The sequence below is a fragment of the Anarhichas minor genome, unplaced genomic scaffold (genome assembly GCF_050575085.1).
Source record: "Anarhichas minor isolate MPS153535 unplaced genomic scaffold, ASM5057508v1 ptg000003l, whole genome shotgun sequence".
In the NCBI taxonomy this organism is placed as follows: domain Eukaryota; kingdom Metazoa; phylum Chordata; class Actinopteri; order Perciformes; family Anarhichadidae; genus Anarhichas; species Anarhichas minor.
This window is the reverse complement of record NW_027466449.1, coordinates 3,251,411-3,265,160: the sequence shown is the minus strand read 5'-3', so window position 1 is coordinate 3,265,160 and position 13,750 is coordinate 3,251,411.

Here is a 13,750-nt window from a genome sequence, read left to right as displayed (position 1 = left end):
CAGCTCAACAACTTAGCGGTTTGTGCGTCTTTAAAGCAGCTTGCCACCACACTGGTGTTCCTCTGCAGCTGCTTCTGATGGCCATGACCCCAGGCTGAAGGTCAAAGGTCAGAAGTTCAGACAAAACAGGGCTGTACTTCTGAGGGCTGACCCATGCAGAGGGGTCAGAGTTCATAAATAACAGTCAGGCGAGGAGAACAGTGATCCCACATAGTAACAGGAGGAGCAAGAGAGAAGGGAAAGAGAGTATAGTTTTCCTCATTAAAATGTATGTTTATATGCATTTGTTATGATTCAGCTAACTAGAGCACACATAGTGAGATGAAGTTGTGGCCTGCAGCTGGATAAATAACTTCTTTCCCTTCCATTACCTCTTCTTTTCTCCAAGGTCATCACTTCTTCGTCCCTCATCAGTGGTCTCCTGGTTCTCTCTGAATCGATATCTCCCCCCATTGTTTACCCATATTTATCCAGAATTTACTCTCTTCAGACATAAACAGATACATGAAGATGTAAGGGATCGCTGCCAGCGTGCAGTTGTCATCTTAAAGTAGACTAATGTCAGTAAAAGGTCCACAGGAAAATACTCAGCGCTGGTTGACTGTTGGAATGTGCTGTGTGGATTTTTCTCTCTATTTCCATCGCTCGCTTTCTATCTTTTGACTTGGGTCAAATACCAATCACAAGTTTCTATGCTTTGCGTGTGTGTGTGTGTGTGTGTGTGTGTGTGTTTGTCTGCCAAGTGTGGTAAGAGCTGTTTTACTCAAACGTTAGGACAAATCTATACATTTTAATTAAGTATAACATTTTTATACAACATTTGAGGGAAAAGTTTACTGCAGATACCAGATCATTTAAGTTACTACAAGTACACTTCACTCAGTCAAAAATAGTTTAAAAAGGTATTTCCAGATGAGAAAAAGTGAGAGGAGAGGAACCAGTGTTGTGCTGTGCACTGCCTTACCCTTACCCCTTAACGCACACTGACTGGGTTACACGCTGAAGCACTGCAGACTCTCTAAACAACTGATATGATATCACACATAAGTTGCTTCCACATCCATCGGTGTGGCTTGTAACAGGAAAGACTGTTTAATAAATGTGTGTCTGTGTTTCGTCTGCAAGACATGTTATCTTTTTTAGGATATAGGGCATGACGACAATGACACATTCTTCTTGTATAATCTTAAGTAGATTAGAGTTATATGCATTGGTACATTGAAAGATTAGGGCCTCACAGGTTTGATGTTGTCATGGGGCTGAAGAACAGGACGCTAGGGATGTATTGAATTGCTGCAGACTGTTACAAGAACATGTTTTTCTTACAAGCTGGGTATTGTTTTTGTGGTTTTGGCCATTATTCCTCGATGTTCCAATACCATTTTACTTATCAGTGACGTTGCTGAGATCTCGAGGTTTGCAGTCTCTCTGCTCAAAGCGGCATTTATCCTGTACCCGACGATAACGACGTCTGCAACATTACAGTAATACACACATTGAGGAGGTGGAGGGCAAGAAAGGTTGATCGTGAGAAGAAAGGTGAAAGGATGAGGGGAGGAAAAGAACATGAGAATAATAAAATGAACAGGGACGGTAAAACGAGGGGATGAGTAATTAACTGAGAGCCATAACGTTGAACTTGTAAATGCCTGCTTATGTTGATGTGTTCCTCTGAAAAAAATGACTCCCGATTCCTTTATTATCTGCTGACACATACTAGATCATGTACAACACCTGCTGGTAATTATTACACATTGGTCACAGACAAAACCAAAACACACCAAGCAATCCTCACTCAAACTAAGACAGAAAACAACAAAAACACGAAGGGATCGTGACCGCATGATTTAAAAAACTTCTTCTAAATGAAAAGTCATTATTCCAAGTTTACTCAGGAGGGCTGCAAGGCTTTTGAACCGCCAATATTTACCAAAATGTACACATATTTTGGTCAGCAGATCATTGAAGGGCTCTGAAAACAGCAGAGCCCCAATCTGTTCTGGGAATTGTGCACGACTAAGTGCTAAAATAAAAGTCAAATGAAAAGTGAAAGTGACCTTTTCATCTGTGGGTTCCATGAGTTATTTTGTGAGTGCAGTGTTGCTCTTTCTCAAACTGTTATATTCAAAATGAGTCTCAATAACTCACAGAACAGGTTTAAAGTTGACTTCCGTTACCACGACCTTGCATTTGAAGGTTTTCCACTCAGATTATGAATTGGGTGTGAAGCATTTCAGTTTATGATTTACTTTTTAAACATTTATTTAGGCTGCTGTAATTTTTTACAGCAGTAGTCTACTTCACTGTCACACGGCAAATTATATTGTTTCTTCAGCGAATGTAAAAGTGTGTGTGTGCACGTGTGTGTGTAGCAGACACTGATTTGCTGTTGTGCCAACAGGACCCATTTTACACACACACACACACACACACCATTTTGACAATTAACTGGTCACAGACACCTCTGTCGCTAATGTTCCTCAATTTAGACTGTTTTCACAAGACTCTAATGGATGAGTCCATTAGTGTTGAATATTTTTCACACCCTCACTTGAACAAAAGTGGGCCGACCCTCTCACGACAAGAAGAACTTTAAACACAGCCATTACTTTACATAATGAAACATAGAGACATGTTCTCACACAATGTTTTCCATCAACCTTTCTTTCACTTATTAAACATCTTTTAATTTTCATGTGACAAAATGAAATGAGAAAGTAATAGAAGGAGTTTAAGCTACTTTGAGCGTGTGCACTTGTTGGTGTTGGCACATTTACCTGTAAACTAATGATGTGACCATGAATAGGAAACACAAATATGTATAGGTGAGACTTTGTCTTGTCTACATTTCATTAATGGTCTTCCAGGCCTGCTGGAGACATATGGACGGGATAGAGAAAGGGGGGTTGAAAAATGAGCAATAAGGAGAAAATGATGAGGAGCATAGAGGAACGTTAGCAGACTGTTGAGCTTTCCCTCTTTCACCCCGTCCATTTCCCTTGGCTTTCACCATTCCCTAATTACTGCAGCTAAGTGGGTTTCAGCTGTTAATGGTTATTAGAGATTAGATATGAGACGGTTCCTGGCTGGTGATCTGTGTAGCTAGACTTAATATTTGGCTGCAACTGATAAGGGAGAAGAAAAGAAATTGCCAGCAGGGATTGGGACTGGTCAGTGTGTGTATATAAAAGGGGGATAATGATAGCCGATAGGAAACAGTGGACAACTTCATTACAAATTGGGACTAGAAGGAGAAAAAAATTATTTTAAAACCAGGAGGAGGAACCAGAGAGAAGGACTTTGACTTTTTGTGCGTGTTCACGCGTGTTCACGCACAAAAATGCAGAATGGGCATTGGGAACATGCTGTATTTGACAAAGCAAATTAGTAATATGCATTTTCAAATGATATGTTTATCTGTAAAGTAACTAGTTGGCCTAACTATATATCTGTAAATGACATGTTGTGCAGTAAAAAGTATGTTTCCCTCTGAGACGTTGTGGAGTACAAGTATAATGTGGCATAAAATAGAAATATTCTAAAAAACTGTAAGTAATTACAGCACTTTAGTAAATGTACTTAGTTTCAAGTCCCCACTGGGAGAGGATGAAGAAGAGAGAGGGGGTGTTCGTCTGTTCAGTTATTCTGTCATAAGTTTAATGCCTTGTGTTCATCAGTTCATCCATCAAGTCAGTCAACATAATAAAACGAGCAGATGCAGGAAATTACAGGTTAACTCAATGAGTAGTCAACTCAATAATTCCTGGATGACAAACCGAAACACATTCCAGGAGCTCATAATTTTTACCAACTCTGTTCGGTATGCGTCCTCTCTGTAGCGGCTGGGAAGAGATTTGGAGTAGGCTATAAGTAAAGGTGAGGAGCGACGAATGGGACAAACTGAGGTGAAAGAAGAAGAGGACAGACGACTGTACGGATGTGACCTCTCTGAGGGAGTACTACGCCGCTGCTGGAGGGGTCAAAAGGTCGGAGTGCGGCCTTTAGGGAAATGATCACGCACCACGTCCTCATGAATCATCATGGCAGCTTATTACTAAGTGTATGTGTGTGTAGTATTCCCACATGTGCTTGTTAGTGTGTTTGCCCGTGACTGTATGCTTGTACAATTGTGTGTCCACTTTCTCACTGATGAATGAAAAGCACTTTCCTTTGGAGTTCAGAGGTTAAATTCTTCTACTGGAAACATTTAGACACTCAAACCTTTTTCCAGGCACCTGGGAACACACCCCCTACACACACACACACATACACACACACACACACACACACGAAACGAAAAAGGCGAGTAGCCTGCCAGCAGAATGGGCCGACGGGGGCCAACAATCCGACGATCCACGAATCGTCCACCAATCCACTAACGGTTGACAAAAATAACTGTCAGTAGATGAATCTTTAAAGGTTTGCTGTTCCAGAGATGTGATCAGCATAATAAAAAAAGGGTCCGATGGAAAAATCAGGAAAGCTGAAAATGTCACTTTACACAGAATTAATTATTCAACAGTGGTTGTTTGTTTCTCAGTATTTCTTGTGTTTGACATGCATTGTAAATGCTTTTTGCAGTGCTGTAGCTTTAGTTTCTTAGCTTTTATGCTTCCTGACAAAAAAATTATATAAAGACAAGTAATTTCTCCCAGATGCTGCTACAGTATGTGTTGATCTGGAGGTGACTTTTATGCTTCACACAAGTGGGGATTTCCTTTTTGTGAAACCTGGAAATGACTCATCTGTTGTATTTTTTAAATGCGAGAGGGGGTAGTTACCTTAGTTAAAAGGGGATGATCTTAAGGTGATGGCCTTGTGTGTTTTTAACACAGTGCAATTTTTAAACCGAGGTTAGAGTACGAAAAGATAAGAGTGGATAGAAGAGAAGATTTCAGCTGATTGGAAAGAAGCCCGTGAAGCAGCTCCCAACAACTTAAAACAAAAACATTTACTTGGTGACAGAAATCTCACAAGTGCCTCAAATAAAAAAAACATTAAGCCAACAAGGAAGTCTCAAACAGGCCAAACACATCTGCATTGAGTCGAGGAAGGATCAGAACGCCCTGGGTGAGCGGTTCCCCACTTCTCTTAAGCCCCAAACAAAGGATGTCGTCTCACTCTGATTGGCCAAGAGAGGAAATGCACCAAGCTGCTCTCAATTCTTAATTAGGAGCAAGTCCCCACATCCTGCACAACAGGTGATCTGAATGAGCCTCCGATTAACTTAATTGTGACATTCAGCTAAGATGAAAGAACCAAAAAATGAAGGACTGCTACATCTTTTGCTGCTTTGAGTCAAGCAGAGCCGGCAATTCTCAATGGAAGTGCACCTGTCTTGCATCTCACTACGGTTCTTTCTCCATCTGAGCGTGTACAGTATTAACATTATTATCTTCAGGGGAAAAAACAAAGTCCTGACCATACTCTTGAGGTAAAAAGAGAAGAATTGTACCTTAAATTAACAGTCAATCTGCTCTGCATGAGGAACCATTAAGCTATGTGAACTGTATTATTTGTTTCCAGTAGAAAACTTTACTCCTGATCTAATTTAGTAAATGTCAGGGTAAGTGCCACACGTTCTGCAGGAGCACATTCTTGAAGACACAGACAGAGACGGCTGTGCTCACGGCTGTGCTCACGTCACGTAAGTTCATGGTTTACTCTGTTTTCAAGCCTTTCTCTCAAAGAAAACAAGAAAGGCAGCCTGCTGGTTATTTAAAAGCCGCTTTATCTGAAGCTACTGGCGCCTGTAACACACTTATCACACACCATTTTTGTACGCACACACACTGGTTGACACAGATACTCATTATACTGAATAAGTGAATGATAAATACATTCAGACATAATTTCTGTCAAATATAACAATTGTTTTTATTTTTTGACTGATCAAACTGGGATGATATTGCATGTGATGTGGATGAGGTGATGTGGCCAGACCCCAACAGAAGGAGGGATCCAAAACCATTCACCATCCCTTACGAAAAAAATAAGCCATTTCTTCTGAAGCCAGTCTATTTTTGTGTTCAGTGATATGTGAGTAGCTGTAACTCCTTCCACTTTCCCCAGACTATACTACCTGTTACTCTGTCTCGATTATGGAACATCAAACTTTCTCACTATGGGAGAAAATGTGCTTGTGGTTATGAATCATACTCTAATAAAAGTGATACAAAACAATAATGTTATTAAAGCATATTTATATAGTACACAAAACAATAAAATAGATATGAATTGTCACATTGAATGCATTGATGACTCAGAAAAAAATCATGTTTGTACATTGCTTATTTTTTGTAAACGCTTCATTTCCAGCTACATAAAGGGATGTGTAATCTCTAGAAACCCGTATATGAACATGAATGAAAACAAACCACTTGCTCATTCCTCTCTGGTGGGTGTAGGCTGCACCTCGTGTTGATCAATCTGGACTAAACAGTTCAAACGTGATAGAAACAAATGTGTCTAAAGTTGAATCGTTCCCTCTTAAATCCGGCGTCATTCGTAATTCTTAATCCTTTAAACTCGGAGTCAAGGCATGAGCAGAAAAATAGCATATTTCACAGCACAACATGGGGTTCAGCTTACTGATAAGCTTAGTGCTGTCACCATGCTGGCTGTGAAACTCTCCAGTTTGTTTGTTCTGCAGGTGGTCTAAAACTCAAGAGTGTGTTAACTTTAATCTTAATTTAATCTGTTTTCTTTCCAACAGACGTTGTGGGACATAGTCTCAACATTTTAACAAGTAAACTTTAACAGATTGATTTCTGATTTCTATTATTGTTACAGATGATGAACTGCTTAATATAAATGGTGTGAAGATGATGGTTACTATTTTTCAGTGGTGGAGGAAGTATCCTTTACGATCCTTTTAAGTTACTGTGAGGCACTTTTAACTGTTTATGAAACATTCTCAATTTAATACTGATGCCTCTATATGACCCACATAAGTAAACGAGACAATCAACGAGAAGATTGACTATTTCGAACTAGTTATTCTTGATGCTTGTGATCGGTGCCACCGGGACACTGGGCCCGCTGGACGAAAGGGAGTCACGGGAGAACCAGAACCAGAACCAGGCCTCAGCGGCAGACTGTCAGACCCTGCTGCAGTAAAATGAGAGGTTTTCTAAAGGGAATCTGGTGAACAGAAACATTACCATTTTCCTCCAGAGGGACCACCAAAACCAGCACAAAATGAAAGCTCCATGTGGTAGCTTTAAGTAAAAGTACTACCGCACTGAAAAAAAGAAAAAGTCTTGCATTGAAAGTGTTACATGAGTAACGGTATGTAAGTATAACCAGGAAAATGTACTTAAAGTATTAAAATCATTCTGTTACAATTAACCACAGCCCAAAGTGACATATTCACAATGATTGTTTTGCCCAACGAATAGTACAAAAGAACTGTGAATAAAATCTTAATCTGTAAAGTAACTATAGCTGTCAGATAAACGTAGTGAAAAAGTACAAAATCTCCCTCCGAAATGTAGTGTAGTGGAGTAGAAGTATAAAGTGGCATGAAAAGAAAAGAGTCAAGTAAAGTAGAAGTATCTTATATTTAAATTTTTAAGTACAGCACTTGAGAAAATATACTTGTCTGCATGTACAAAGATATTTTTTTAAACGGATATTTTCCACTACGTTTTAAAACAAAACTCTGTCCACACTAGAACGCAAATAAGACTCCAAACGCAGTAGGTAGCGATAAAGGCTAAGTAAACGATACCTCAAATACCAGAGAAGAAGATTCTGAGCATGCTCAGTGAGCTTATTTTCCGTTGGCGGTTAACAAATAATGAACAATAGTAAAGAAATAAATATCTCATTAATTAAACATACTTGATATTTGGTGCTATGGAAAAAACTAATGTTTGGATGGAGTTGCTGTTTAGCGTCACTTAACAATGTAAGGCGATGAAAGCCCAAGAAAAACATTGATTGGGAGTCGTGTTATACAAAATATTCAGACATCTCAGTGGCCTTTTAGGAACTGTGTCCTGCCAAGGAAGACTCTGAGAAGGTGGGGAACGGGTTCCCTCATGTTAAATACATGATAAACATGGCAATAGTACCGAGCAAGCTCAAGACCATCCGGTCAAAGTACGGTGGGGCCGTTGACTCGGGATGCCGCAGTGGACGCGGCAGAATGGTGACGCTGTGCTTCGAGCTCTGTGAGCGGTCGTGAAGGAACGAGGGGGTTTACTTCAGGTCCGTTTGACTGATCTTCGCTGGTTGTTGTTGAAGGGAAACAATCTGTTATGTTAAGACGTCATCGTTTCCCAAGCACTCCGTTCTACATATCCACACATGTAGACAGTAACCAGAGTAAAAACCTTCCCCTTAGAAGGTGTTTTCAAAGATATCCGTTTCTAGTGACCTAAATCTCAGTTTGCGTTTGAACGAGAGCCCAAAACATAAAGGAAAATAAAAATAGAAATATAATAAACAAAAAAACATCTGTGTAGACAGGGCCTATTTCCTTTTTTTTTGCTGTAGTACTGGACCAAAAGATGACAGTTGGTCAGTCAGAGACTGAACTGTCTCTCTTTTTGAATCTATTTCTGTTTTTCAGTCAGTTGCTGTTGAGACATTTCAACCTGAACGTATATCTGCGTCTCACACACTTTCTTTAAACTTCCTCAGGAAGTCAATGCCTGCTCATAACTTTTGCATAACCACATAACCACATATCATTTCCTGATTCTGTGTTAAAAGCTGAAATGAAGTTGGCACATAACACGTGTGCTGTCTCAGACTATTGCCTCTTTTTACTAACAATATCACAAATAACAAAAACAGAAAATAAAATCTGTTTTTATATGAACTAGTATTTTTCAAAGAAACCAATCCCTAAAACATTGTTGATAATGACAAACCAGGACATTGTTTCTGTAAATATTGATTTAAAGAAAATCTTATGCTGCTCAGCACAAACTATATTACATTTCCTTCTATTATAATGTGTTGAAGGCAGAAATATAAGAGCTGAGTATCTCAAAACCTGGTATAAAACTAAAACAACCGGCATGGTTCAATTCAACAGTTGTATTTTGGGTGAATCAATTATTTGAACTATCATATATACCAGCACAAATGCAGAAGATGCATGGACACAGAGGATGAGCCAGTTATAACAACCATGACAATGCTGTACATTGGTTAATATGTGATTTATGAATGTACAGATTCAGTTAGTGTGTTAGCTTGAGGTTTTGGTGTTTTTGTCACACTCTGCTGAGATGAGTTCATCCACCAGAAGATGTTGGCCTTTGTGTGTGTGTGTGTGTGTTTTAGCATCCCATGAGTCTGTCAGCAGGGAGCCACATTCATACATTATGTGTGTTTTATGTTTCTTTGTGTTGCAGGCTCTGGCCCCCGACTGTGTCATTGACCAAATTTTACCTACAGGAAGGAGCGCTTGGCAAAAGAATAAAGAAAATAAAAGCGGAGGGGCGAGGAGGAAGTCACAGAGATGGAAAAAGAATAAAGACAGAGAGGAGAGAGCGGGACAGAAGAGCACAAAGTGAAAATAGATGAAGGGGATTATAGCAACATGTGATTTCCCACATGGTGATCTACACGAAATTAAAGTGAGACGTGTCCATCCAGCTCTTTCACCAATAAGTGATTCTTTAATCCTCTGTCCAAGTGAGCAAGTTGTGTTTGTGAGAAAAAACAGAACAAAAGCTGTAACTCAAGATAATATCACAACCTCATATTCTGCCAAAACTTTGAGGACGACACCTTTTGTCACCTGAACTTCAATTAAACATTTGCTACCACTAATAGTTATGTTTTAGTGAAATGTGTAGAGCTCCAGCTTGGGTTTGGCCCAGCCTTTTATAAGGGAAATTACATGTTTCACTATATCTACATGGTCACAATAATACATGTATAGAACATTGAAAAATCATAGTCAGGGGCATCATGAATGTCTGTACACTTCATGGGAATCCATCCAATAGTTGTTGAGATATATAAGTCTGAATAAAAGGGATGGATCGACCCACGGATAGCATCCTGAAGCCATGCTAGTGGTGAAAATGACCTTCCTGCTAAGAGGAACTTTTGATTCTTTTTCATGAGCCATTTTACTGACCGTTGAGTCATGACACCACAATAACTGTAACATATAATGATTAACAAGTGGCTCATTAAAACAAATCACACAACAAAATGTTCCACCTACAGTTCAAAGTGCATATTTAATAACCTCAGTTTGGCAGGGCACACACATTTATGCTGTGTGTCAATTTGTTCTGTTACTTCCATGTAGTACACTGTGCACACTATTTACTTGCATTGTGCATACATTTAGACACCGTTGTTTCAAACCATACACAGCTGTTGTGCATTTCCCAGAAGTAACTATTGCAACATCTGACCGTGACTGTCGCCCACCAAAATAACTGCTGGATTGTTTGCTATTTTGACAATTGTTATTAAAACTGAATAAAAACGAAGAGGAGTTTACTTTTACTTACTTGTGTGTGCCCCCTGTCTCATATGAGGTAGAATACGCCGCCATTTTCACAAGTTTGGTGGTTCCTCCACTTCCTCCACTTAATCAAGATGGCGACCATTGAGGGTGAGAAAGTGTCTCGTGTTCCACACTTAACTTTTTGACAGTCATGAGTACACCATCCAGGTACTCATAAGTATACTGCATTTTGTCAAACAAAGCTCTCAAAATAGCAAATATAAGCAAGGAAGACTGCAAATTGAGACACAGCATGTATCTCTTCCTGCTGCTTGTCCAGCAGGGCCATTTATCAGTAATGTGGTGGTAAGAGTTCCTCTAGAAAACCTCTCATTTTCCGCAGCAGGGTCTGACAGTCTGCTACGCTCAGTCCTAGTTCTAGTTCCCCCGTGCCTCTCTTTACTCCAGCGGACCCAGCTATACGGACTGGGTCTCCAGCAGTGTGGTGTCAGGGTTGGCTCCCAGCGGGGGACCGGAGGAGCAGTGAGGCAAAGCTCTGCTCCTGGCCAGAGGAGGACACACTGCTGCTGGGCGTGGAGCTATCCAACTCCTGCTAGAGCTTCTGAGGCAGCAGATCTGGGTCTGTCTGCGGCGGGCTTGGAGAGGGAAGTGCTTGTTACAAACTTGAGATGTGGAGTCTTAAAGATGTAGGTGTTCACCAGGCACGGGGGTGTCTTTTCAATAGAAACAAAATAGGATGTGTGGGATCTTTGGAGCTAGACACCATAAGAGGAACTAAAAGTCAATATATCGGCTATGCTGCATCGATTTTATACCATTTCTGTGAGTCAACTTTATGGATGAGTAATCCAAGGGTGGTACAGGCAGAAGGTTGAGGATAGCTAGCAGATGTAAAGAGACGAGGAGAGAGAAGAGGGGGATAAAGGGTAATGAGGGTTCAATGAGCTGCATGGGTAATGAAAAGACATGGAGGGGAGCAGTGGACAGGTGCTGACCATGTGTACACAGTGTAAAGGCAGTGAAATCACAAACACACACATGCTGGATCTCTGCCTCTCCCACACTCACGCTCTTGGACAAAAAGCAGCGCAGGTCTGCAGGGTCATGTGTGTGTCTGTCATTTTGAATGTTTGCATTGTGTGTACGTGGACCCCATGAGTGGCGATGCGTGACTGAGTGAGATTGAAGAGGTTCTAAATTCCTGCATTTCTATGGGGAGTCTTCTCAATTATTTACCTTCCTTGCCTCATGCTTTTATTCCGAAACGCACACACACAGACTCTTAAAAGGCCTGACACACACACAATACACTCTTCAACTTCAGCTTTGGAAACATACATGCGTGTGTGTGTGTGTGTGTGTGTGTGTGTGTGTGTGTGTGTGTGTGTGTGTGTGTGTCTGTAAAGGATGGATTTTCATTTTAGGGTCAGTGAGGATGAACCCCACCTTTAGAGGAGATGGGACATTAGGATTCATGGCCAAGACCCTCGACGCCGTCACAGGCATGTGAGGACCCTTTTTGACAGCATTCCTTAGTCCATAACACACATTTTAACCACCACAACTGCACACCCAACACCAACCCATAGCCTAATCTTGACCTAAATAAAATGTTTACCTAAAACCAAGACCAAGTCTTAACATCTCAAACTGCCTTTTGAAGAAGCAAAATGTGGACCAAAATCAACTAATTTCATTGGGCACGGCACACTGGGATCGCTTGTGGGTCTACAGTACATCATTGTATCTTATTTTGAATACAATTTTGGTAATATTTGACACCTAAATTTGCCCTGTTGACCAATTGCAATCCGCTTTGAAGCAGCTGAAAACTGAAAACAACGGAGCCCAAAATAGTGGAGGACATCTTTTGGACTCTTATTACACCATCCAGTTATCACGATCTCTTGGAATTATACACCATTCGACAAAAGAGAGGAGTCATGGTTTGCAGGTCAGTCATGAGGCAGGAGGTGATGGTACAAATAGGTTTACTTTGTTGATTTACAGAGAATCACTAACTACTTTATGGTCTAACTATGCACTAGACACACACTCTTAAGTTTACAGTCAGGCCAAAAGCATTACTACTGCTTGGCTGAAACGCATTTAAACCTCTCCATTTTCTTCTTCTTTTGCACTTTTTTATGTGTTTTTATGGTCAAAAATAAACTGCCCTGGTTCCAAGAGAACATTTGACTGTATCATAGTGCATGTTGACCCACTAAATTCACACGAACATATTAAGCTGGTCGAATAAACAAGCAGCTTTAAAAACATACAATTTGGTCTGAAAAGAAAAGTGCAGGTGGCACAGAGTGAAAGAGACTACGAGTGTGTGGACATGCTAGCAGCTCTGTAAAGGCTGGGCTAGCTGACATCAGCTTGCTAACTTGTCCACAATGACAAATCATACATGCTCCGGTGGTATAGATGTAGCCCAATGTTACTATCTATAATGAACTATATTAGTTTAGTGTATGAGTGCACTGAATATCACTAAACGGCAAAAGAGGGAATATCACAAGTTAAAATGCACGACCACGGGACACATTATAAGTTTGACTTACTGATGGTGTTGGAAAACACCAATTTCAAAGGATAGTTATCATAATCCATCCTGATGTGGCTCATAAATGTCTGTACTGATTTGTATGTCAATTTATCCAATAGCTGTCCAGAAATGTCTCTTAAAACCACAAATGTCAACCTCAAAGTGTGCTGGTGGAAAAGATATTTAAGTCTGGACTAAAGTGGTGGAACAACTGACCGACCAACAGACTGGCGTTGCTATTCCAACAGCCATACTGCTGGCTAAAAATAAGATAGGAAAGAAGATAACTGTATTCTTATCATGATAATTAACAAAACGAGAGAGCTGATGATTGCACTAGATACCAAATCTACAATACAGCAACTTCATGACAAAGTGAGGAAAACATTTTCTATGCAGCATTCCTCACTTATTCAAAGTCCAAAAACATCTTCCTCCTTATTCTGGGCCCTTTTAACACTTTTCTCTGAGGTTGAAAGGTAAAATCTTCATCCCTGTTAGAGGTTGTGTGCAGACTGAAAGTATAGCTGTGTTTGGACATCATTCTGTCAAACCTGAGCATCCTCCCAAACACCGTCACTGGGAAGCATTTCCACAGTATCCTCTTTGGTGTCATACTCAAAAGAATTCAAAAGTAATACATACTTTTCTTCTTGCATATTTCTCAAAGCCAGAGCATTTTTCAAACACAGCCCAATTAACAGCCCTGACCCCCCCCCCCCCCCCCAATTTACTGTAGAGCAGTAAAT